General features: G+C 41.2%; 1 long non-coding RNA gene across 1 annotated transcript; it reads left to right on the top strand.

Annotated features, from left to right (window-relative positions):
• Positions 1-24,286: 24,286 nt before the first annotated feature.
• Positions 24,287-25,817, top strand: LOC122757488. The gene is made up of 2 exons (XR_006357538.1): positions 24,287-25,041; positions 25,203-25,817. It is a non-coding gene; the product is annotated as an uncharacterized LOC122757488 (long non-coding RNA).
• Positions 25,818-27,970: the final 2,153 nt, after the last annotated feature.

Genomic DNA, 27,970 nt, shown 5'->3' with positions numbered 1-27,970 from the left:
CACAAGCATACACACACAAGCATACACACACAGGCATACACACACATATACACACACATCATACACACACACACACACACACATAGATACGCACGCACGCATTGGCTGCAGTGGTGGTTTACTATAGGAACCTAATTGTTCAATAACTTTTCTTGTGGATGTACTTTCTTCATGAAACTTTCAGATTATGATTATAACATGGATATACGAGTATTTGTCAAAGCACAAGTATTTGAAATACGCTTTTTACAAATGTGATGGTGAGGGGATGAATTAGAATTAGGGTGACAAAAACCGAAATTGTATAATGCATATAAGTATACATAAACAAGTACGAACGTTGCACTCGGGCGTTACCGACTGCAGAATACTCATTCACATCCCATTAACAATTTAGTAGTTAAGTTTCTCTCTAATACTGTAGAATATACAGGTTTTTCTGATTTTCCACGCCCCTACTGGGCGCAGACACCTCATTTTTGGTCACTTCTTAGAACGTGACAACGGTACACTAACTGCAAAGTTTGAATCCTTACCCTCAAAAAATGTGAAAATTGCAGGGTATTTTTCGATATGGCACGCCCCTAAAGAGGCGTAAAAATTATTTTTGGGTCATCGATAGAAGAGGTTACTGGTAACTTAACTCTCTAAATTTGAAGCTTCTAGGTATTATACTTTAGGAGATATCAACTTTTGCGGTTTGCCACGCCCCCTGTGGGCGGACATATATCCGACAAAGCTTTTTATTCTTGGGTGATCAGCCCGAGTATATATACAAAATTTGAAGTCTGGCATCAATAGTGTCCAAAATAGAGCAGAATTCGAAAAATTACTATATCTTCAGGTGCAATTTGCCACGCCCCTAGTGGGCGTAAATATATAATTTTTTCACCCAACTTCATAGAATTAAAACATCAGCTTACATGCATTTCAGCATTCTAGGTTTATAACTTTAGGAGATACAGTTTTATCCGATTTGCCACGCCCCCCAATGGGCGGAGATATATCCGCCATAGCTTGGGTGGTCGACGCGGACATACGTACCAAATTTCAGCTTTCTAGCTCTTCAACTAACATGATTTCTGGTATATCGGAAAATGCATTTTCCGATTTGCCACGCCCCTAGTGGGCGGATCGGGAAAACACTTTATAAATCGGAGATATACACGAGTATGTGTTCCAAATTTCAAGTCTCTAGCTTCAATAGCGCCGGAATAGATTGCGTTCATACGGACAGGCGGACAGACGGACGGACGGACAGACGGACAGAGCTAAATCGACTCAGCTCGTCGCCCTGATCAAGAATATATATACTTTATGGGGTCTGCCACGCCTCCCTCTGCCTGTTACATACATTTGAAATGGGCTCAGGGTATAAAAACTATTAATTCGATGCCAGATCGAATTTTTGAAGTAATTCACAAATCTGGGGGATGGACACATTATTAATTTATATTTACGGGTTTTAATTAAGTTTGTTTTCGATTTTTTTATATGTTAAGTCAAAGTGCCTTTAATTGAATTTCGCGCTTTATTTTTTTAAATTTTCGTTTTTCTTAGATTATAAGTTTCTTGTTTACAAAATATATAAAAAGATTGTTGTGTATAACATATAACAAATAAAAATATGCGATTTAAAAAGAATATATATACCACCATGAATAATACTCAAAAAAATCCAGAAAAACATGGTGCCTTTTATTGAATTTCGGGGAGTGTATGTTATGTTTCTTTATTTAAAGTTTCGCAAATTTGAATTTTGATATAGAAAATTTTGTAAGAATTGAGCATACTTTTGTACTTTTCTTAATAATGGCACCTAAGCTAAAAGAGACATCGATAGCTTAGAGGAAAATTATCCTGCATTTGCATGATCAAGGCAAATTTTATGCATAATCTGGAGAGATAATGGAAAGACCGATTTTCTATTCAAATCAACGTGCAGCGCTCCAAGCGATCGGATGGGCGTTAAACTGCTTAGAGAATGCCGAATACCTCGTTTCACAAAAACAATATTACGCCGAGCGTTAAGCATGGTTGTTTGTGGGGTGATGGTCTGGGGTTGCATATCTGCTGCAGGTGTGCGCGAATTGGTATTTGTAGACGGTATAGTGGACAAACATTTATATCTAAATATTTTGAGTGATAACCTTTTCACATTTCAGTTCACATTTAACATTGACAATGACCCCAAGCATTCTGCCCATTTCGTCAAAATATGGCTGGCGTATAATACCGCCCATGTGTTACCGCACCCACCACTATCTCCAGACCTAAATAGAATTGAACGCTTGTGCAAATAATTGGATAGGCGCATCTCAAAACGGGTAATAAAAAAAACGACCTAAAAAAAGCTCTTATTGAAGAATGGCAAAAAAGTGAAGACGTCACTCATATAATAATAATAATTTTTTTCGATGCCAAACCTATTATCAGCAATTATTAAAGTTTAAAGGATACATACCCAATGCTAATTATAGTTATTATCAAATTTTTTCATAACATATTAACCAGGGAACACATAGACTAGACAAGTAGTGTTTGAACACTTTTTTTCGGGAGCTATTTCCCATACCACTTCGTATTTGCTCGGCTCTTCACTTTTAGGTTCGGACTACGAAAATATACGAAAGCACTCATTTCGCTTCATGCGCTCCACCAAGATGGTCAAATATTGAACAAAAAAAGTCACTATGCTTAATTTCTTCTTGCTCTCTCTCTCTCTCTCTCTGCTCTCTCAAATGTGTATATGTATGTAGGCATGTGAGCACAAGCAGCAGCTCACAAAAATTGAAATTTCTTCGCAGCGAGAACCCATGCCTTCCCTTCTGTGTAAAGAGTATACCTAACTTTTCGAACTGTTTGCCAAGCTCCTACAAAATATTTACGTTTTCATGATTATTTGTGGGAAGGGTATGATAGAGTTGCTTTCGCGACGAGCGTGCACGCACACACTCTTCCTTGCTACATGTACTATGACCATTTGTATGCCTGTGTGCGAGGCTCTTGCTGCCTGTAGCAATTTTAAAGCCCAGCATTTGCATTTGGTCTTGTGGAGTGCTCACACTTACATACATATCTATGTTCGATTGGGTGTACGCAGGTGACGTAATGCTAACAAATTATAGGATATCACTTGTAGAAGCATTTGTATGCCTCTGTGCCTTTACATGTGCGTGTGTGGCGTGTGCCTACCACAACTTAGAATGGTGTGAATATAAGCGCGCCTCTTCAATTAAAACCCAAAATCGTTTTAATTGAAGAGGCGCGCTTATATTTAAGTAGCTGATATTATTTCAATGGTCGTGAGTTTGCCTATCAGAATCAGCGATGCCAATTTTTCTTTTTTCCGGACAGATCTGTACTGTTTTTAAGGGCTTCGTCCGGAAAAAATATCAAACATCCTCTATCCGGAAATCTGTCCTTTTTTTGTGAATGCGAATCGTGTTCATATTTACCCAGTTGGTTGGTTGTTTTTCCAGTTGATCGGTTGTGGATGCAACAGATTTATATTAATTAACGTTGCCAAACAGTTAAACAGAGCTTTAGCATAAAATATACTAAATTGTATACCGATATTAAATGTTAGGTATTATTTATTTGCTACAAATATTCTTGGATTGTTGGAAGAGTTACCATCTCTACTCCCCTCGAGATGTCACCACCAAAGCCGACGCGTCTTGCCTATGACCACTAACCAGAGAACACATAGACTAGACAACTAGTGGAAAGCTTTTTGCATGCTTTTTTTTGAGGCTTTAACACCCCAGACAGCTTTGGACTCGCTCGGCTCCTTACTTTTAGGTTCGAGCTACGAAAAAATACGAACGCACAATCATTTCGCTTCATGCGCTCGACCGAGATGGTCAAATTTTGAACAAAAGATCCCTCTATGCTCAATGTTTCCCTTGCTCTCTCTCACTCGATGCTCTCTGCTCTCTCGAATGTGTATATGTATGTATGCATGTGAGCACAAGCAGCAGCTCACGAAAATTGAAATTTCGTCGCAGCAAGAACCCATGCCTTCCCTTCTGTGTGAAGAGTATACCGAACTTTTCAAACCGTTTGCCATGCTCCTACAAAATATTTGCGTTTTCGTTATTATTTGAGGGAAGGGTATGAAAGCGTTGGTGCTCATAATGAAAATGCTTTCGCGACGAACGCGTACGCACGCAGTATCCCTTGCTACATGTACTATGAGCATTTGTATGCCTGTGTGCGAGGCTCTTGCTGCCTGTAGCAATTTTAAAGCCAGCGATTTTCGATCCCTTGCACCTGCACATATACAGGTGAAATTTACCTTTTTAATAAGAAGCATAAGTACATACATACATACATATACGGGCCAAATAGACTCATTTTAAAGGGTGCATCTTTTAGATGTCATAAAACTAATGCAATTAAAACAAGTAAGAAGACTCTAGTCGAGACTGCTCGACTAGGAGATACCCTGAACCCTCTAAACTGATATTCTAATCAGTCTGCACTTCTTTTTCGACACACATACATACACACGCACGTATTAGAACGCGCTCTGCTAACTGCGCAGTTAGCAGCGACTGCGCTTGGGCTGCGCTGTAGTGTGGGCAACATTATACGAATTTATTTGTTGAATAATTTCATTTCTAGACGTACAATCTTAATGAAACTTTCAGGGCGTAATCATGTATGTACATTCCAAAGCACACGTCTCTAGTACTTGAAATACGCCTTTTACAAAGGTGTGGGTGAGGGGGTGGATATAGGGGTGGGGGTAAATTACAACAAAAATCGAAATTATATAAAATACATATAAGTCTACATTTAAAATTTGCAAGCTCTAGCTCTAAAGGTGTAGGAGATATAATTAAATAACTAGCTTTCGATAAGGTTTTTGATCGATAATAAAATATCGGGAGTAGTTATCGATATATAAAGAAAAACTTGATATGCGCGTGATATACACGGACCTAGGAAAAAAAATTTCAAGTCTCTAGCTCTTATATCTTCTGAAATCGACGCGTTCAAACATACGGACAGACGGACAGACAGACAGACGGACAGGGCCAAATCGACTCAGCTCGTCGCCCTGATCAAGAATATATATACTTTGTGGAGTCTGCCACGCCTCCTTTTGCCTGTTACATACTTTTAACAAAACCATTATACCCTGATTTCCCATTTTCAATGGGTTCAGGGTATAAAAATACCTATAAAAGTAATGGGAAGTGCACTTGTTACTTTAGTTAGTCATCTAAATGTAGATTGTAGATTCAACCTGAATTCGCGGGAAAGCTGATAGCAAAAGCCAATGAAACATATGTTGTCTTCTAAGCTTCACAGCTGTGCGAATATTAAGAGAAAATCGAAGCGATTAATGTTTTTAGTCTATCAAAAACGAAATTGGCACGTAGATTTGCTTTAAATTTGAATTAATCGGAGCTAAATCAGCCATTTCGCCAACTGTGCAGCAGCTAGATTACAATTTTTCCTGCAATTGGCAGTTTAAAAAGGCCAGATCTGGCCAGTAAAAGGCTAAGTTGGCAGCCCCGAGCAGAGTAAATTTTTTCTACGCAGGAAAGATAACCAAAAGGGATTGGTAACTTCGTATTTGCTTGGCTCCGAATCTACAAGTTCGGACAGTCAAAATATGGCACGACAAAGTCAGAGCGCTGCGATTTAATTATTTAATTAATTTTTGTAATAGTTTAAATACTAGCCCTAAATTTGCAAAATTGTATATGGATTCAGGCACTGCACTGTGGGCCAGCGAGCCGATTTTTCGACGAAAATTAAAGTTTTAATGCTAGGCTCTTGAAAATTGGTACATATGATAGTGTCGATACACATAAAAATATATCTACGTTTCAGACTAATCTGACCACGCCTTCCCTAGCCGCCCATATGAGATTGGTTTCCTCTTATTGATACTTGTACGGTAATTAATAATGCTAGCACTCGTTAAATTCAACAAATGTTTTTAATTCATTTTTTAACAATTAAACTTAATATTAATAAGCAAAGTATAAATAGTAAAATATAAGTATACCATAAGTATTTTACATATAAAAATGTTCCTAAAAGTCGTCTTCTATATCAATTTCTATTGAAAACGGATTTTCAGCATCAAGAACGGGAACATTATTATTATTGCCCATGCTACAAAAATATGGCGAGTTTGGTGATTCCAAAAGGTGGATTACGTCTGCTGGTAGGGGTGGTTTGTTTTGCTGACCCAATCTTTTTGTCAGATAGATGCTCGACACAAGAGGATCTGAGGAATCCATTGCTGTCATATTGTTCTGCCGTGTACTCTTTCGAGCATGTAACCAACTGTCACTCTTATAATATTTGTTGCGAGCCTCTGAGGCGTTCTCGCCAAGAACACCTAATGGAAGGATTGATGCTTCTATTATTTGGTATCCATGAATTAACACTTTATGGACTGTTGCCAACATTGGAAAACATGGATATAAGGACATATATAGTGTTATGGTTTTCTGACAATATTTTTTAAATGTTGTTGGATCAATTGGTAGGTGGCAAGAAATAGAAATTAAAATATTCTTAAAACATGCAATGAGAAATTCATCAAGACCTAAGATTTCAGCAGTAGCTTAGGTTGTGCAAACGCCCTCCTTGTTGTATTGCCGTCGTTAGTATTTTGATTGCCATTCTGCTTAGGTTTATCCACATGTAGACCCATAGCTTTCCACATCTGCATCTGAATCGTCTTTTTTTGTTTCGCCATTTCGTTTTTTCCATTTTCATCTCTCACTTGCCATTTTTAGTTGTTGCAAAAAACGAGTCGTCGGAAAGCAATGAATCACATCTAAGAGAGTGTTGCTCATAGCTTGCAATAAGGGTCAGACTTAAAGTATTGCCAAGCTGCTCAAATAAATCTTTTTGCATTTGAATTATACGGAAACTAGTGTGGTCTAGAAGACTTTGCAGCGGGAATTCACCTACTGACTGGGTTACATTAATATCAAAATGTCTACATCTTGACTTAGCTTCTCTCACTTTGTTGTAAGCAGGAAAAAGTTCGCAAGATCGGGAAATGCTAAGCTCACGAAAGCTGTTGTATTGACTTTTAGTCAATGAATTTTCAAGCAAATATGCTAAAGCTTCATCCTCCGTTAGTGAAACCGAGTCATTTTTCTGAGTAAACAGAGTTTTTCTAGCCTTATTGGGGTCACTCTGACGAGGCCCGGCGTTAACATATTCAACGGGTTGGCGTCCAACCGGTCTTGATGTTGGCGGCTTTGAATTTGAAGACATCAATGAGCTTACTGTTATAGCCATTTTGGACAGTAGCCATTTGGTATGCTTTGCTTTAAATCTGGGCATATTTCTATTGCATTTTACCAAGTTTTTATACCCTGAACCCATTGAAAATGGGAAATCAGGGTATAATGGTTTTGTTGAAATGTATGTAACAGGCAGAAGGAGGCGTGGCAGACTCCACAAAGTATATATATTCTTGATCAGGGCGACGAGCTGAGTCGATTTGGCCCTGTCCGTCTGTCTGTCTGTCCGTCTGTCCGTATGTTTGAACGCGTCGATTTCCGAAGATATAAGAGCTAGAGATTTGAATTTTTTTTTAAAATGACCGTATATACAGCGTGGACGTCGAGTTTGCTTTTATAATTCGATAAATCATCCCGTTATGTTTTTATCGAGTAAAAACATTCAAGTTCAAATCAGGTGCCACTATAGTTAATTGTGAATGATTTTTCTTTTTTTTTTAATTTCTCAAATATTCAATATAATATGTAGATCATATGCTGAAAGTTTCATTAAATTCCGTTCAGTCAAAAATTAATAAAAAACAAGTAAGAACGTTGCAGTCGGGCGTTACCGACTGCGGAATACTCATTCACATCCCATCAACAATTTAGTAGCTAAGTTTCGCTCTAATACTGTAGAATATACAGGTTTTTCCGATTTGCCACGCCCCAACTGGGCGTAGATATATCCGCCATAGCTCGTGATCTTGGGTGGTCAACGCGGACCTACATACCAAATTTCAGCTTTCTAGCTCTTTAACTAACATAATTTCTGGTATATCGGAAAATGCATTTTCCGATTTGCCACGCCCCTAGTGGGCGGATCGGGAAAATTTTAACACTTTATAAATCGGAGATATACACGAGTATGTGTTCCAAATTTCAAGTCTCTAGCTTCAATAGCGCCGAAATAGATTGCGTTCATACGGACAGACGGACGGACGGACAGACGGACGGACAGCAAGACGGACATTGCACAAAACCAATATACTGATTCACTTTCGTGAATGAGTATAATAATCAAATATTTGGCCATTTAACAAACGCACGTGCAGCAGCTACAACAGCATCGTATGCGTGTGCACACATACATTCAAACTTCTTCTAGAAACATTCGTTGAATCACATCAGCTGTTAGTTTCGTTTAGTTTTGGTAGATGGCGCTGCAGCAGTGAATCTATTTGAGTTTTGCTAGCACCACCTGCAGAAGTGAGGTGGCGTAGTGTGTTAGCTGCATGACGCTTGATCGAGAAGTTGCGGTTCGAATCCCGATCCGGTGCAGCTGATGTTAATTTTTTTAATTGTTTCAAAATATTTTTATTTTTTCATAAATGAGTTTTCTATTTAATTTGTAAGGTGGCCTTTTTGCCCACCTTACATATTGCATTCTAGCTGTCGAGTTTACTGGAGTTTGTAGTGAGTAAGTTAGCAGTAAGTTATATTTGTAGTGAGTAAGTCAGTAGTAAGTTATATTTGTAGTAAGTAAGTTGGTTAGTGAGTTATATTCGTAGTATGTAAGATAGTGAAAGGAAATGAATTGGATTATAGTCATTAAGTTTATATCTGTAGTTTTGTAGCCATTAAGTTTACATTCTGGAGTCATTGATTATTTTGGTAGATAGTAAGTAGGCTAAGTGTTAGATAGTTAAGTAGATATAGGTGTCATAGTCGTTAGCTTTAGATAGTAGGCAAAATTCAAATTAGTAGGCGGGCACGCGATCAGCAATGCAACCGTGCGGTTTTGAAAGCTCGCGGTGGTGAATTGCATTGCTGGTCGCGTGGTAAAATCTGCACAGCGGCAGAAGAGGCTTGAAAGCTGCGTGCAGTATTTAGTTAGTTTTGAGCTCTCGATGCGAGCAGTTGATAGCAAAGAAAATAAGAAACAGATAAACGAGGGGTAAAGGACGTAAGGTAATAATATGGAATAAAAATGTTAAATGTATCTATAGAAATGATTGTGTACTCATTTGTAGTTGATTTGACAACAATAATCTACTAATAATAACAACACTAACTGGTGGTTAGAACGAGGGCAATCCTGTTCGCCAGAAGGCCAAAACTCTGGCACACAAAATCGCGTGGTCTGGAGTGAACGCCGGCGACAACGCTGGGCGTTCCTCGATCTGCGATCCACCAACGATAGTAGCCCCACTAATACCCCGCAATATGCCTTTGTAGCCCCGACCCCAGCAATCTAGAGTGCGCTTGATCGCGCCACTCGATCGCTGCAGCCATCCCACGTGCAAGCGTGTGCGGGCGTGGTCGGCGAGTTCGGGCTGCGTGGCCATTTAATACTTAACGACTCCCCCACCCTCTCCCATTTCTCTAACCACGTGTAGTCCCGTATTAATTTACAAATGTCTTGTAAGTTGTGGCCCTGGGCAGACTGAGACTCTGACCCCGGCTGAAAAACATAACCTGTAAAATTGTAACCTTACAAGTGGCGCCCGAGCAGGGACCGCGGGGCTAGAGAGAGTGCGGTATACGGGCGGCGTAAAATCCCGCCGGCATACCCAAATAGAGGTGATGGTATAATTGTTGGTGGCGGTTATTTCATGCAAGGTAGTGAGCATAGAAAAGTGAAGAAAAATTAAGAAAAACTAAGTACATTCGCGAAAAGTGTCGTAAATTTAAAATCGAATGTACCCTACGACGGCCACGGGGTCGAGGGTACATTCGCTTCGAGAAGCGTCGAGCGAAAAGAAAGAAAAAAAAACGGGATTAGAAAACCGTTGCGGCGCCGAAAAAGTACAGTGCGCGCGAAAATATTACGCAGAAGCGTAAGCCGAAGACGCATATGCACAAGCATATGCACGCGCGGGGGCAGCATAGCGAACGTCGCCGAAATCCAGCGAAGAGAGGTGGTAAGGATATAAAACGGGTATATGCGCCCACACCGAGAGTAAGTAACAAAAAAAAAAAAGAGAGAAAGAAGGGTATCATGAGAACAGCAAGAAGCCAGAAGCTGAAGTGGAAAGTGGTAAAAGTGAGCGAAATGAATCATCATTAAGAGACAGTGTGATTGCAGCAAGAAGTTAATAATTGAATGTAAAAGTGTTTGTGAGCGAATATACCCGGTGACAGAGAAGTTAAATTGTGAAGGGTATTAGCGCACGCATATGTAAGCGTGCATAGATGCGTGTATATATGTATGTATGCATATGTATATATACAGGCATATGAAAATTGACATAGAAAGAGTGAATAGTAAAGTGTTCGATAAAGAGTGCATATATATATGTATGTACGTATATGTATATATGTGTGTATGTGCATATGTATGTGTATATGTGTGCATATATATATACATATATATATAATTAGTGAAGAGTAAATAGTGGTGAATATTCCATGATGCGCGCATAGATGAATGCGCACATGTATGTAGGCATATACATATATACATATATATATACTGGCATGAGAGAGTGAAGGGTACTCGGCGAGAGAGTGAAGAGTTTTGTGCATAGGGAAAAGGGCAAGCGCATGTATATATGCATAGGTGCAAGTGAGAAGGCGAGCGCGAATGCATGCGAGAATAGATCAAGAGAGAGAGAGAGTAATTGGTCAAGCGTGGGCGATTTGGCTAATGCGCATATGACATGAGGCGATTTTGTTGATGCGCATGTGACACTAGGCGATTTTTTTTGATGCGCATATGACACGAGGCGATTTTGATCGCGAGAGTGGACAGTGGGCCGATACCAGTGAAAAATAAAATAAAATAAAATAAAATAAAATAAAATAAAATAAAATAAAATAAAATAAAATAAAATAAAATAAAATAAAATAAAATAAAATAAAATAAAATAAAATAAAATAAAATAAAATAAAATAAAATAAAATAAAATAAAATAAAATAAAATAAAATAAAATAAAATAAAAAAAAAACGCACTGGAACGGAACATAGCGAGGTTAAGTAGGATAAAGCGAAGCGAAGAAAAGCAAAGAAGATAAAGCGAAGCCGAGTCAAGTGAAGGGGAAGTGAGGCGATATGAGATAAGGTGAAGAGAAAATGCAACAAGCAGAGCTGAAGCGGGGTGAAACAGAATAAAAGCGGAGTAATAAAGACTAGAGTAAAGAGAAGAGGAGTAAGTCAAGTAAACGGTAGTGAAAGCAAAGCGAGTCGAAGCGAACAAACTAGGATAAAGGGATAAAGTGGAGTTGGATGAGCGAACGGAAAGTGGAAAAAGGGAAGGGGAATAAGATCAATTAAGAAGTAAAATTGAAGGAAAAAAAAAGGGAAATAAAACAAAATATACTAAGGAAAATAAAGAAAACGAAATAAAACAAAATATATTAAGAAAAATAAAGAAAACGAAATAAAACAAAATATACTAAGAAAAATAAAGAAAACGAAATAAAGCAAAATAGATTAAAAAAAAAAAAAAAAAAAAAAAAAAAGGATTAATAGAAAAAGAGAATAAAACTAAAGAGAATAAAAAAAAAAAAAAAAAAAAAGGGGAGAATAAAACTAAAGAGGGCGAAATAGGTTAAGACGAATAAAGAAAATTAAACCAAAACTAGAATAAGTGTAATATAAGATAGATTAAGTCAGTAAAAGCAAACAGAATTGTATAAGATAAGAAAATTTGTGGGAAAAAAATATATAATAATAAATAAATAGATAAAAAAAAAAAAAAAAAAAAAATATATATATATATATATATATAATAATAATAAAGGAGAAAAAGAAGAAAAGAAAGAATAAAGAACAAAAGGAAAAAAAAAAAAGAAAAAAAAAAGTAAATAAATAAGGGGGAAAGAGAAAAGAAAGAAAAGAAGAGCTAAACGACTGGAGATCGTTAGTATAAGTGACCGAAGTAACACAGAGCACCCAGGCATCAAGGATGGAAGGAGCGGCATCCCACAGTTCGGGACTGAACGTCGGCTGGGTTTACCAGCGCTGCAAAGAAGAATTGATAGCGGTTGCACGAGATCTCGGCCTTGACGACGAGGGCCGCGGATTTAAGAAAGAGATTGTCGTCCTACATCCAGGGCGGTAGCTATTCAGCGGAGGTCAAAGGGCGACTGACCGAATGGGAGGCACGATTCTCTTCGGGAGGTGCGATGTCGAGCATGGGCGGCCGCGCATACCAAAAGTCAGAGCCCGATCTGCGAAAGATCCAGGAGAATGGTTCTAGTTCGACGGCGCCGCTGAGGCTTAGCGTACCGACGGCGAGCAGCATGGCTGGGAGCCGGAGGGACGAAAGGTCGAAGGGGTCCGGCAATGGAGGCGAGATGAGTGTTGAGCGTCGGACTCCAGCGCTCTCACCGCCACCAGAGAGGCATCCGCCTTGGAATATCGCCGAGCAAGTCAGGAAGTGGGGAATGAAGTACGACGGTCGGTCGGATCCCCTCGGCTTCGTCGAGATCTTGGAGGAGCGAGCCATAACTTATGGAATCGAGCTGGACAGGATGCCGAGGGCACTGAGCGAGGTGTTGGTAGACAAGGCAGCCAAGTGGTTCCTGACCAGCGGGCTAAGAGATGTGCCCTGGTTGGAATTTAAGAAGGAGTTCTTGGACTTTTTCTTACCTCCCCAATACCTCGAGCGTTTGGAGGACCAGATCCGGGCGCGCCGGCAGCGGGAAGGCGAACCCTTCAAGGACTACTTGATTGAGCTGCGTCTATTGATGCGTCAGGCTAGATACAGCCCGGCCCAAGAATTGAATAGGGCCTACGAGAACGCATCCCCAGAATACAGATTGTACGTACGGAGGCACGATTTCTCATCTCTAACGCAGCTGACCCAGATGGCCGCGGAGTTCGAGAACGTGAGGAGTCAACAAAGAGAACAAGGAAGGAAGGCTACGGCGGAGAACATCTGGCCCAAGACAGTGGAGGCGCGGCAGAATAATCCTTTCCGCGCAAAGACATCTGATCCCCGATCTGGAGGACAAGCCGAGGGGCGGACAGAGACGCCGGCGGCGACACAGTCGGTGGAGGCAACTAGCCGGATGATGGCCCAGGACGCTGGACCTAGGCCAAGCCGAGTTTGCTATCGATGTGCACAACCCGGACATTTCGCGCGAGAGTGTCATAACGCACAGGTGTTGTTTTGTCGACACTGTGGTCAGCGAGGCCGGACTGCGAGGGAGTGCTGCGAAAGAGACGGCTCGGGAAACGGCCAGGGGCGCCCTCCAAGAGAGCGGAGCGGCGCCAATTAAACACGAGGGATGAGGAGGAAAACCCGCTCCGAGTGAAGGAGTGGAAGATCGTCGCGACGGTGACGGTCGGGGGTCAAAGGATGACCGCCACGATTGACACCGGGGCCACGCGCAGTTTTGTCAGTGAAGGCTGCGCGCGCCGGCGGACGATAGGAGGCGAGAGTTGCCAGGTCGAGTCGCGGATCAGGTTGGCCGATGGATCAGCACTGAACGTGACGGAGATGGTGAGGACAGATGTGAGCCTGGCAGGAAAAACGGCGGAAGTAAATTTGCTGATAATGCCGACCATGCTGGACCATGTCATCCTCGGCATGGACTTCCTATGCGCCATCGGCACTACGGTGCGTTGTGGCAACGCGGAGCTGGAAATGAGGATGGTGGACGACGTGGGAGAAGGGGCGTCGCCACCGAGCGAACGAAGAGAAGAAGAAGGCAGCAGCGGCTTTGGAGAGCAAGGCCAGCTCACTAAAGGATATGTGAAGGAGTCGGGCCCAGAGGTGTCGCGCGAGGCCGCGACGTCGAAGGAGGATCCGAGGTCGGCAATCACGGTGTCGACAGTCGGCGTTCAGGAATCGTCGAGCCAAGGCGCACCGCCCGACAAGAAAAGAGGAGAGAGGAAACAGGGGAAGAAAAGCAGAGACAAGAGGAAATGAATGGAAAAGGGAACGCCGGAGGAGAGACTTAGAGGGAGTCTCCCAGCGACAAGGAGAGATAAAAAGGACAGAAGCGAGATAATGGAGGACAAAAGGGGAGCTGGGCCTCCCGCGGGAGCTGTGAAGCAGAGCGAGGACTTGAGGAGCGGACCCGAGGAGCGGGCGCCGGAGTTTAAATCAGTCGAAGTGGAGAAGGAAGGTGAGCCCGAGGGCGGCCCACCGACAAGAGAAGCAGCAGAGAGCGAATACGGAGGACATGGACGATCCGCGCCCAATAGCAAGGAGTGGCCGGACGAGTTAGAGAAAGAGTTGCAAGAATTCCTTGAGGCAGAGTTGGCATTGTTCGAGGACCTCAGAGGCGTGACGCACATCGCTGAGCATAGCATCCGGATGAAGGACGACAAGCCTTTGAAGCAAAGGTACTACCCTAAAAATCCGGCTATGCAAAAGGTGATCGACGAGCAGGTGGACGAGCTGCTTCAAGCTGGAGCGATTGAACCGTCGAAGAGCCCACACAGCGCACCCATAGTCTTGGTCAAGAAAAAGACTGGGGATTGGCGCATGTGCGTAGATCATCGACAGCTCAACGCTCACTCAGTCCCGGATGCGTACCCTGTTCCGCGGATTCTTCACATTTTGGAAAAGTTGAGACACGCACGATTCATATCCACGCTGGATCTAAAGAGCGGTTACTGGCAGATCCCAATGGCGGCGGATAGCAGGGAATACACGGCGTTCACCGTGCCAGGCAGAGGATTGTTCCAATGGCGAGTGATGCCATTCGGTTTGCATTCGGCGGGGGCGACATTCCAGAGGGCATTGGATACGGTCATCGGGCCCGACATGGAGCCTCACGCGTTTGCGTATCTAGACGACATAGTGGTCATCGGAGAGACGAAGGAGCAACACGTGGCCAACCTGAAGGAAGTTTTCCGGCGGTTGCGAAAGGCCAATCTCAGACTCAACAGAAAGAAATGTAGTTTCTTTCGGGAGAAGTTGGCATACCTTGGCCACGTGATAAGCGGAGAGGGGATTTGTACTGATCCCGCGAAGGTCGAGGCGATCCAGAGCCTCCCATCACCTTCGAATCTCAAGGAGCTGCGGCAGTGCCTAGGGAGGGCATCGTGGTATCGACGCTTTGTACCAAACTTCGCGTCACTGGTACAACCGATGACGAAGCTGCTAAAGAAGGGCCAGAAGTGGATCTGGAGCGAGGAGCAGGAGGAGGCGTTGCAGAAGCTCAAGGAGAGTTTGACAACCGCACCTATTCTGGCCTGTCCCGACTTCTCGGCCAAGTTCGTGCTGCAAACCGACGCCAGCGACTACGGCCTCGGCGCAGTGCTGACGCAAGAAGTCGAGGGGCAGGAGCGAGTGATAGCATACGCCAGCCGGAAGTTACTGAAGGCGGAGCTAAACTACTCGGCCACGGAGAAGGAGTGCCTCGCGATCGTATGGGCGATCCGAAAGATGCGATGCTACCTGGAAGGCTACAGATTCGACGTGGTTACGGATCACCTAGCGCTGAAATGGCTCAACTCCATAGAGAGTCCCACGGGCAGGATCGCTCGGTGGGCGCTAGAGTTGCAGCAATACCAGTTCGACATACGTTATCGTCGAGGAAGCTTAAACGTAGTGGCAGACGCATTGTCCCGGCAGCCCATAGACAGTTGCGAGCAGGCCGTGGAAGAAAATCCCCCTTGCGGGTGAATAAAGAGGATGCGTGAGAGGATCGTGAAGGAGCCCGAGAAGTTCCAGGATTACGTGGAGGAGAACGGGCAGTTATACCGGAATTTAGGCCATAGGATAGACGAGGAGGACTTTATCCCATGGAAGCTCTGCGTCCCAAGCAGTTTGAGGGGCAGAGTGATGAGGGAGTGTCACGACGCTCCCACGGCGCGGGACGGAGTGGAGGAAGGGCACAGTGATGTGTCAGGAAGTTTCGGCGAAGAGTTCGAGGCCGAGGATGCGAGCCCCGAGGAAGGCTGCGTTGCAAGCCCCGTTCCCCGAAGGCTAGACGATGGATCCCCGTCACGGGGGTGGGGAGGCGGCAGGGAGCATTGTCCCTCCGTCGAGGACCCCACCCCGGAGACCGCGGCGCGGGACGGAGTGGAGGAAGGGCACAGTGATGTGTCAGGAAGTTTCGGCGAAGAGTTCGAGGCCGAGGATGCGAGCCCCGAGGAAGGCTGCGTTGCAAGCCCCGTTCCCCGAAGGCTAGACGATGGATCCCCGTCACGGGGGTGGGAAGGCGGCAGGAAGCATTGTCCCTCCGTCGAGGACCCCATCCCGGAGACCGCGGCGCTGGACGGAGCGGAAGCAGACCAGCTGAGCGCGTCGAGGAGTTTCGACAAGGAAGTCCGAGTGGAAGATGCGAATCCCGAGGAGGACACCGCCACAGACCCTGTTCCCCAACGCCGAACTGACGCCGACGTTGAGAGGGACCAGCCGCCGGAACCAGCCGCCAGGGTCACGTTGCGATATACGCCGGGCACGGTTGAAAACCGGCGCCTGTCATACTCGTCGCAGTCCAGCGCAGAACGCCCGGCAGATCAAGGCCAGGCGTCCAGGCGTAAGCGTCGTCGGCGACGACGGAGAGGGCGACCAGTGCCCGCGCGCGAACCGGACAACCGCGCCCCGGCCAGGCAAAGGAATCTAACGGACGGCGCCGAGGGCCCATCCGCGCGTCGGCAGCACAGAGAGCGCAGCCAGGCTGGGAGCGGCCGAGAACGCGACCAGCGTCGAGGCGAGTCGACGGAGGAGAGCGAGGAAAGGCGTCTATTGGCAGACATGGCGGAGCTGTTGGATGGATGGGAGGTGAGCCTCGAGGACGCGCTGGGCGCAGAGGATGTGGAAGCGTTGAGGATGTTGCCACTGATCCCCGTCAACTGGAGGATACGCCCTGCTGGCGCCGAGCTGAGCGAGGAGGTGATCCAACTCTTGAGGCGGGAAGTTGAAACGCGCAGACGGCAGCACAGGAGAACCCGTTTCCGGGTTGCGGCGGGGGAACGGTCATACACGGTGACCATCAATTCGTCGGGGGGCGTCACAGTCGCTCTGTCGAAGTAAGGGGGGGGTGTAAGGTGGCCTTTTTGCCCACCTTACATATTGCATTCTAGCTGTCGAGTTTACTGGAGTTTGTAGTGAGTAAGTTAGCAGTAAGTTATATTTGTAGTGAGTAAGTCAGTAGTAAGTTATATTTGTAGTAAGTAAGTTGGTTAGTGAGTTATATTCGTAGTATGTAAGATAGTGAAAGGAAATGAATTGGATTATAGTCATTAAGTTTATATCTGTAGTTTTGTAACCATTAAGTTTACATTCTGGAGTCATTGATTATTTTGGTAGATAGTAAGTAGGCTAAGTGTTAGATAGTTAAGTAGATATAGGTGTCATAGTCGTTAGCTTTAGATAGTAGGCAAAATTCAAATTAGTAGGCGGGCACGCGATCAGCAATGCAACCGTGCGGTTTTGAAAGCTCGCGGTGGTGAATTGCATTGCTGGTCGCGTGGTAAAATCTGCACAGCGGCAGAAGAGGCTTGAAAGCTGCGTGCAGTATTTAGTTAGTTTTGAGCTCTCGATGCGAGCAGTTGATAGCAAAGAAAATAAGAAACAGATAAACGAGGGGTAAAGGACGTAAGGTAATAATATGGAATAAAAATGTTAAATGTATCTATAGAAATGATTGTGTACTCATTTGTAGTTGATTTGACAACAATAATCTACTAATAATAACAACACTAACTGGTGGTTAGAACGAGGGCAATCCTGTTCGCCAGAAGGCCAAAACTCTGGCACACAAAATCGCGTGGTCTGGAGTGAACGCCGGCGACAACGCTGGGCGTTCCTCGATCTGCGATCCACCAACGATAGTAGCCCCACTAATACCCCGCAATATGCCTTTGTAGCCCCGACCCCAGCAATCTAGAGTGCGCTTGATCGCGCCACTCGATCGCTGCAGCCATCCCACGTGCAAGCGTGTGCGGGCGTGGTCGGCGAGTTCGGGCTGCGTGGCCATTTAATACTTAACGACTCCCCCACCCTCTCCCATTTCTCTAACCACGTGTAGTCCCGTATTAATTTACAAATGTCTTGTAAGTTGTGGCCCTGGGCAGACTGAGACTCTGACCCCGGCTGAAAAACATAACCTGTAAAATTGTAACCTTACAAATTTATATTTTGAAATACACCGAATTTTAAATTTCAGACATACTAAATGGGCATTTTTATTTGTTGGGTTCAGGGTAGTATCTAGTCAAGCACTCTCGACTAGAGTTTCTTACTTGTTTCTTTTATATATTGTTGCCAGACTAATTCTTTTCCGAAAAGGAAGCCCAAAGTAATCCTCTTTGGTTCTAAGACCTACTAGGGTAAGGGTTATTCCACGATCGAATAGAAGGTCTCCTGCAATTCATGTTTTTATTTTTGCATATTTATGCTTTGCTTGTTGATTAGAGATTTCCAGACAACCGCCTTTTAATTTTGTTATATAGTTAGTGCTTTAAACTTAACTTTGACCACTATTTTTCCTTTTAATTTAGACGGAAACCCATCATTCAACACAGGTGGAAATTGTGACGTTTATTTTTTATGAAATTTGTCTTACGGCAAGGATTTCAACATCGGTACGAGAATCAATCTCGTACCACCATTATGCCTGCAAATTTCTTGTATTTTCGTTTTAAGAGTCGACTCGGCACGGATTTGAGCCTAGGTATTGCCAATACCACCATTTAGCCACGATTTCTTTTATATTATAGAATTATCTAGTGCAACCACACTTGCTAGAAATTATTTTATTATTTATTGTATTATGTTATGGCAAGGACTTTCACCCCATTACTTTGCAAATCACAGAAGTACTTCGTAATTTTGCCAACAATTACCCAATTGGATTGGAACAATTTATTTGTACTTGCTCTTTTTAATAAGTTAATTTTATATAATTATTGACACGTCACCATTTCCCTTTATTTCCATGAAAAATGTGGGTCCCTACTCGGGCGCCAGTTAAGCGCTCCCAACTAGAGCACTAGTGATTGGGGACCTACTGTTTAGGTTCTCCCCTTGAATGTCTGAATGGACTCTCCAGCCTCCTTAGATTGTCGAAAGTCTTAACTTGTATAAAAGAATGATTATATCAGCTCAGTAAGGACGTTCAATTGACTCAGCGTTTATAATTTTAAATTTAGCCTTACATAAAAGTAAGTAACTTTGATACTCAATCCCATTAATCTTTTCTTTTACTATTTGCATGCTCAACTCACTGGTATTTACTATATTTAACCAATACATTACCTTTTCCAAAGAACTTTGAATGTGCTCCCTTGCTTTTGCAATCTCAGAAGCTAATAAGCTGCAATCTTTCGACTTACAAGCCTGGAAAAAAGTAAGTAATATTATACATATATGAAAAAACAATTATACCGGATTTCCCATTTTCAATGGGTTCTGGGTATAAAAATACAAAATAAAATAAAAGCCCTCTTAAAATAGGCAACTGCGTAAAACTCACTCACGGCATGAAAGTAATGAATCCCGTATTAAATTATTACATTTTTTCTACCCTGAACCCATTGAAAATGGGAAATTAGAGCATATTGTTGTTGTGAAAATATATCCGAAGAAGCTGTTTGGTCTTGGGTGGTCAGCCCGAGTATATATACAATATTTGAGGTCTCTAGCATAAATAGTATCATAATAATTTAAAAAAACCCTATATCTTCAGGTCCGATTTGTCTGTCCGTATATATGAACGCATCGATCTCAGAAGATATAAGAGCCAGAGACTTGAAACTTATTTCGTAGGTCCGTGTATATCACGCGCATATCGAGTTTCTCTCTAAATATCGATAACTATTCCCGATATTTTATTATCGATTAAAAGCCTTATCGAAAATGAGTTATGAGTTTAGAGCTTCCAAATTTTAAATGTAGACTTAAATATATTTTATATAATTTCGATTTTTTTTGTAATTTATCCCCCACCCCTATATCCATCCCCACCTTTGTAAAAGGCGTATTTTAAATACAAGAGACTTGTGAGCATGAGCACTAACCAGAGAACACATAGACTAGACAACTAGTGGAAAGCTTTTTGCACGCTTTTTTTGAGGCTTTAACACCCCAGACAGCTACGAAAAAATACGAACGCACAATCATTTCGCTTCATGCGCTCGACCTAGCGCGCCTCTTCAATTAAAGCCCAAAATCGTTCACACAATTCTAAGTTGTCGTAGGCACACGTCAATGCTCATGTCGCATGCATACACACATAAACATACACAAACATACGCACATACATATAAAGGCACTCAGATGCTTCTACAATGATAACCCCATCATTTTTGAGCATCGCGGCCCCTGCGTACACACAATCAAACATATGTATGTAAGTGTGAGCAGTTCACAAGATCGACCTAATGCAAATGCTGGGCTTTAAAATTGCTACAGGCAGCAAGAGCCTCGCACACAGGCATACAAATGCTCATAGTACAGGTAGCAAGGGAGAGTGTGTGCGTGCACGCTCGTCGCGAAAGCATTTTCATTATGAGCACCAACGCTTTCATACCCTTCCCACAAATAATAACGAAAACGCAAATATTTTGTAGGAGCTTGGCAAACGGCTTGAAAAGTTCGGTATACTCTTCACACAGAAGGGAAGGCATGGGTTCTTGCTGCGACGAAATTTCAATTTTCGTGAGCTGCTGCTTGTGCTCACATGCATACATACATATACACATTCGAGAGAGCAGAGAGCATCGAGAGAGAGAGAGAGCAAGGGAAACATTGAGCATAGAGGGATCTTCTGTTCAAAATTTTACCATCTCGGTCGAGCGCATGAAGCGAAATGATTGTGCGTTCGTATTTTTTCGTAGCTCGAACCTAAAAGTAAGGAGCCGAGCGAGTCCAAAGCTGTCTGGGGTGATAAAGCCTCAAAAAAAACGTGCGAAAAGCTTTCCACTAGTTGTGTAGTCTATGTGTTCTCTGGTTAGTGGCATGAGCATAGTTCTATAACAAGAAAAGTTATTAAACAATTAAGTTTCCATAGTAAACCCACAACGGGGAAAGTTATCGATATTTAAAGCAAATCGATATACACGGACCTAGGAAAAACAAGTAAGAACGTTGCAGTCGGGCGTTACCGACTGCGGAATACTCATTCACATCCCATCAACAATTTAGTAGTTAAGTTTCGCTCTAATACTGTAGAATATACAGGCTTTTCCGATTTGCCACGCCCCTACTGGGCGTAGACACCTCATTTTTGGTCAGTTTCTAGAACGAGATAACAGTACCCTAACTGCAAAGTTTGAATGCTTACTCTCAAAAAATGTGAAAATTACAGGGTATTTTTCGGTATGCCACGCCCCTAAAGAGGCGTAAAAATTATTTTTTGGGGAATCGATAGAGGAGGCTACCAGTAACTCAACTATCTAAATTTGAAGCTTCTAGCTATTATACTTTAGAAGATATACATTTTTGCGGTTTGCCACGCCCCCTGCGGGCGGACATATATCCGACAAAGCTTTTTGGTCTTGGGTGATCAGCCCGAGTATATATACAAAATTTGAGATCTCTGGCATCAATAGTGTCCAAAAAATAGCAGAATTTGAAAAATCACTATATCTTCAGGTCCGATTTGCCACGCCCCTAATGGGTGTAGACTTATAATTTTATTTTTAGACATTATAGAATCATAACATTAGCTGACATGCAAAATTTCAGCATTCTAGGTTTACAACTTTAGGAGATACAGTTTTATCCGATTTGCCACGCCCCCAATGGGCGGAGATATATCCGCCATAGCCTGTGATCTTGGGTTGTCGACGCGGACCTACATACCAAATTTCAGCTTTCTAGCTCTTCAACTTATATGATTTCTGGTATATCGGAAAATGCATTTTCCGATTTGCCACGCCCCTAGTGGGCGGATCGGGAAAATTTTAACACTTTATAAATCGGAGATATACACGAGTATGTGCTCCAAATTTCAAGTCTCTAGCTTCAATAGCGCCGAAATAGATTGCGTTCATACGGACAGACGGACAGACGGACGGACGGACAGCAAGACAGACATTGCACAAAACCAATATACTGATTCACTTTCGTGAATGAGTATAAAAATTTCAAGTCTCTAGCTCTTATATCTTCTGAGATCGACGCGTTCCAACACACGGACAGACGGACAGGGCTATATCGACTCAGCTCGTCGACCTGATCAAGAATATATATACTTTATGGGGTCTGCCACTCCTCCTTCTGCCCGTTACATACATTTAACAAAACCATTATACCCTGATTTCCCATTGAAAATGGGTTCAGGGTATAAAAAAAAATAACATCGAAAAGGTTTCGAACCTCCCCTACTCTAACATAATTTGCGTCGGCCTTAGCACCCGCGCTACTGCCTTACTTGACCAGCCAGTTACTAAAATAGAATAGCTTAATAAGAGAGCGTCATCGGACAAAACTACAGTAACGGCTAGAAAGTCTAGAAATCAATCGACATTCTAAGAATGTGAGAAAAGGCGCGCTTCTGTCTGTACGCATAGAATAGACGATGAGTGTGTGTACATGTATAGGAAAATCGCGCTGATCTGCTGCTAGCTTGAAGCCGGTATCCAATATATGGATATAAATACAGTGACGAGCAAAACTGTAACACGAATTCAATGTTGCAACTTCAAGAGTCTATATTTTTGCTTCTACTCTATGGATGTTTAAGATCTTAATTTTATTTTGTTAGTATGGTATTTAGCTGTCTTACCTAAAAATTTGAAATCATTCGGTTGGCTGGAATAATTATAATAAATAAAAATGTAAAGAAAGTCAAATGTTACAGTTTTGCACCCGGGTCATTTTTCAACAAATGTATTTATTAATAATTTTTTAATAATTAATGCATAGCTCTTTTGATTTTTTTTGGCCATTAATGTCATTTGCCATCATTTTTGTGTACCGTCGCACCATTTAGCAAGAATCGCGCACCAAATATCCTTGCTCCTCTCCCACGGCTCTTTCATTCCACTTGGAGCCACCCATAATTCGCAAGCTGCGATTTCACATGACTTCATATATTTTCAATGCTATTCATGTCTAAAGAGTATTCAGGACACTTCAGGGACTTGAATCCTTGCCATATTATCCACTTGTTGACCAAATTAGACGTGTTCTTTGAGTCATTGTTCTGCATTTTTCAGTAGTAATTCTCCCAAATTTTGTTGTAAAGTGATCAGGTACTATGCCGAAATGTTATTCCATTGATTAAAACCAAGAGTTGCAGCACAATTTTTATTTATTCTCCCTTAAACCAAAAGAGAGCAGCCACCGCGCTTGACAGTTTTTCTTACTGTACTGTTACAGTCAACAGACTGGACTGTGGGAGCTTAAAGCCAATGCCGAGATTATCCATATGACTCAAAATGGTTGTTTATTGTTTCTTCTGACCATATTAACAGTTTCAAATCATATGAACCATTAAGATCTTAAACATCCATAGAGTAGAAGCAAAAATATAGACTCTTGAAGTTGCAACATTGAATTCGTGTTACAGTTTTGCTCGTCACTGTATATAAAAAAAATCAAAATAGTATAAATTATATATGTATGTAATTTGAATGCAATGATGCAATGATTATAGCAATAGCTATCGATGATTTTCCAATTTTAATGGGATCATGCCCTGTTTTTTGTTGCGCACTAGACCACTATATACTCTGGTTGACAGCGTTTGGGCTGTGAATGAGTCTTCTGCAATCGGTATCGTCCGACTGCAACGTTCTTACTTATTTTAGTTTAGATTTGTTAGATGGCGGTGCAGCAGTAGATCTATTTCAGTTTTGTCATCAGACTTTCGAAAGAATGGCGTTGTTACTAGAAGCGGGACGCTCGATCGAGAAGTCTCGAGTTCGACTCCAGATCGCACAATTTTATTTATTTTTATTTTAATTGTGTCAATATATATAATTTTCTCAATTGCCACTAGCATAAGCCCGTCATGTCATTTGTTTTGGCACAATGTAATGTTAAGACTTTCGACAATCTAAGGAGCATGGAGAGTCCAGTCAGACATTCGAGGGGAGAACCTCACCAGTTGGACAGATTTAGTTCAGTTTATATTCGGACCAGACACAGTTCAGACCTATTGTTCCAAATTATATCAAATATATTTTTTCATCGAACACCAAGTTGTTATATATTCACAAGAACCCAACACAGCGTCCCCAATCACTAGTACTCTAGTGCGGGTGCGCTTAACTGGCGCCCGAGCAGGGACCCACATTCTTCACAAAAGGAAAATGGTGACGTGTCAATAACAAAATATAACAATAACTTATAAAAATGCAAGTACAAATAAATTGTTTCAAATCTAAAAGCTGGATTGGACAATTGTTGGCAAAATTAAGTGGTACTTCTGTGATTTGCAAAGTAATGGGTGAAACACCAATAACATTAAAATACAATAAATAACATTAAAATACAATAAATAACATAATTTCTAGCAAGAGCTAGACAATTTTATAACATAAAAGAAATCGTAGCAAAATCCTTGTAGAGACGATCCTTAAAACGAAATACAAGAAATTTGCAGGCTAAATGGTGGTACAGATTGATTCTCGTATCGAGGTTCAAATCCTTGCCGTAAGACAAATATGATAAAAAAAATAAACGTCACAATTTCCACCTGTGTTGAATGATGGGTTTCCGTATAAATTAAAAGGAGTTAAGTTTAAAGCACTGACAATATAACAAAATTAAAAGGCGGCTGTCTGGAAATCTCAACAAACAAGGCATAAATATGCAAATATACAAACATGAATTATTTAAATAAATAAATGCAAATGCAATAAATGCAAGAGAGAAACCAGAAAATGAGACAGTGCCATATAAAGATAACATACTTAAAAATTGATAATTCAAATAATTTTACAACAGACAAAACAAAATAATACAATTGGTAATTCGATGAAATAATATATTAAAGAAATATATTCACAAAATATAAATATTCACATCAACAATTTAAAAATGTGTTAAAAAAATGTGTTTAAAAAAAATGTGTTAAAAAAATTGTGTTTACAAGACTGTTAGAGCATTACTAACGTTTTATCTCCACAGCAAGGAATTCCGCGAGACGATTAATATCATTTTCTTATCTCAATTGGAAACGGTAAATAGCAGTAACTTGGAAACAATGAAAAAACTGATTTAATGTAGAAAAATTAAATCGAAAAATTAAATTGATAACATAGTAGGCCTTGCATCGAGTCGAATAGTATGTAAGTTTTCCGACATTAAAATTATTTAGTTCACTTGTGCACCGAGCTCAAGCCGTAAGTAAAAAATTTTTTGAAAATTTTACGAAAAAATAAAAAAAACCTAAAAAGAAATCTTACTAAAAAAGGTAATAATAATAATAATAATAAAAATTATATAAATAAATAGAATAAAAAATACCAGGTAACGGGTGAGTAAGTCATAAAAAATGCTCTTGTTTAAAATAACATTTACAGTGAGATTAATTTGCTAATAAATAATTTAAATTCGTAGGCAGTATGGAAAATACGAGTATAAATGAAACATTGCAAGGGTTAAGCGCGGCAATAACGGTGTTAGCCGATCAATTTTCAAGTCTAACAGGAGAATTGAAGCAATTGAATAATAAAGTGGATAAATTGGAAAATAAGGATACTAATAAGTCTTTATTAATAGAAGAACAACAAATCTCACTGGCCCGTCCACGTTCAGAGCTCGAATTAAATGAAATTTCGTCATTGCCGGACTGTGTTAAAGTGTTGCCCACATTTGAGGGAAACCCTTCACAATATGCCTCGTGGGTAAACAGGATCGAGTCCGTACTTGAAGATTATTCTATTATCAAGGAAAGACCTCTATATCGCTCAATAATTTTACATATACGAGGAAAAGTAATTGGAATTGCCGATGTTTCACTGTAATCGTACGGTGTACAAAATGATGATTGGCCTGAAATTAAGCGAGTTTGGCGATAGCATTATGCTGATTCAATTCGAAGCTTGGAATACGAATTGAATCAAATAATTCAAGGCAACAACGACTTGGAAACCTACTATAAGCAAGTTAATAATCAGTTTTCTTAAATTTTACAGGCCTTAAAGGCAAGCGAACAATGAGTCGTAGTATTGTCCGCATTAATAGAATCATATAGAGATAGAGCTTTAGATGTTTTCATAAGGGGACTAAACGGTGACCTACCGAGGATGTTAACAGTTAGCAAACCTAAAAATTTACCGGAAGCTTATGCCATTTGTGTGAATTTACAGAATATTTTATTAAGAAGTAATGGTGTACAGGGGACATATATGTCTCGTGGAATTAATGATTATCAACAAAATAAAAACTGGAAAAATTCTTCATAAATCAGATTTAAGAAAATAGAAAAAAAAGGAAAATGCACATTTAATTATATTGTAATAATCCTCTTTTAACTTCCTTGACTTCCTAGCACCCATAGCACATTTAATTATATTGCAATAATCTTCTTTTAGCTTCCTTAACTTCCTTAGCACCCATAGCATTTTACACGTGGTATATCCCTCCTAGTTTCGATCATTCATGGTAATAGGGATTTCCGAGATGCCAGACGGAATGAAATAAATGCGCTTACAATGTTGGATGTATTGTCATAACCACAAATGCAGACTAAATGTATGGAACTATGAATGGTTTGAATTAACTTGAAGGTGGATATCGATGGCCCTCCTTACGCTAATTTATGGACTCTAGATAATAAATTTATATTGGATAATTATCATTATATTGGACAATTTATATTGGATGGATATCGTATTGGATAAATATCATTATATTGGGCAATTTATATTGGATAATTATCATTATATTGGACAATTTATATTGGATGAATATCGTTACAATGGACATATGCACCCTGATCTGCGGGACGCAGATATTTAGGTGGGGAAGAGTTAAGACTTTCGACAATCTAAGGAGCATGGAGAGTCCAGTCAGACATTCAAGGGGAGAACCTCACCAGTTGGACAGATTTAGTTCAGTTTATATTCGGACCAGACACAGTTCAGACCTATTGTTCCAAATTATATCAAATATATTATTTCATCGAACACCAAGTTGTTATATATTCACAAGAACCCAACACAGCGTCCCCAATCACTAGTACTCTAGTGCGGGTGCGCTTAACTTATGTATTCGTGCTGCATGAATTCCAGAAAAACGGTATTCGAATTTACAGTTCGCAACAGTGTTGCCAACTTTTGTTCAGCAAAAAAAGCTGTTTTTAGTGGGAAGATACTTTAAAAAAAAGCTGAAATTTTGTGAAAAAAGTCGGACAAAAAAGCTGATGGTTTTTGCTTTGCTTTGATTGATATTTACTTATATTTTTAGTAACTAGAAGTCATGGCTGCATTTCTTTAACCGTGGCAAGCCGTATCTGTAAAGTTTTACGCTATATAGGTTTTACCTGACGCTTAAAATTGAGTAAGCATATCAATATTCATTTTATTGCGTTATGTTTTTACAGCATTGACCTGACTAAAACTTTTCGCCACTTGCGCGTTCGACCATGGCAAGGAAAGCAATGTCATTGCAAAAGTTCTTATAAGCACACCTCTTACCCTAAGCTATGTAGAGTCTTAAGAATTTCCTCATTGAACTGGGAGAATATTCTTATATTGGTGTTCAATACTTTCAAAATTCTTTGAATAGAATAACTCTAGTATTGGAACGATACTATTTATATTTACTCGCAAAATATATACATATGCAAAAAACAGAATTTTACACCATTTGAAAATTTGGCGGCAGCCTATTTATTAAAACATATTTAGTTAACACAAACTACTACTACTACTACATGATATCAAATGTGT

Source organism: Drosophila mojavensis, unplaced genomic scaffold (genome assembly GCF_018153725.1).
Source record: "Drosophila mojavensis isolate 15081-1352.22 unplaced genomic scaffold, ASM1815372v1 contig_108, whole genome shotgun sequence".
Taxonomy (NCBI): Eukaryota; Metazoa; Arthropoda; class Insecta; order Diptera; family Drosophilidae; genus Drosophila; species Drosophila mojavensis.
Note: the sequence above shows the minus strand (reverse complement) of the source record. Positions and strands in the feature narration are given on the sequence as shown.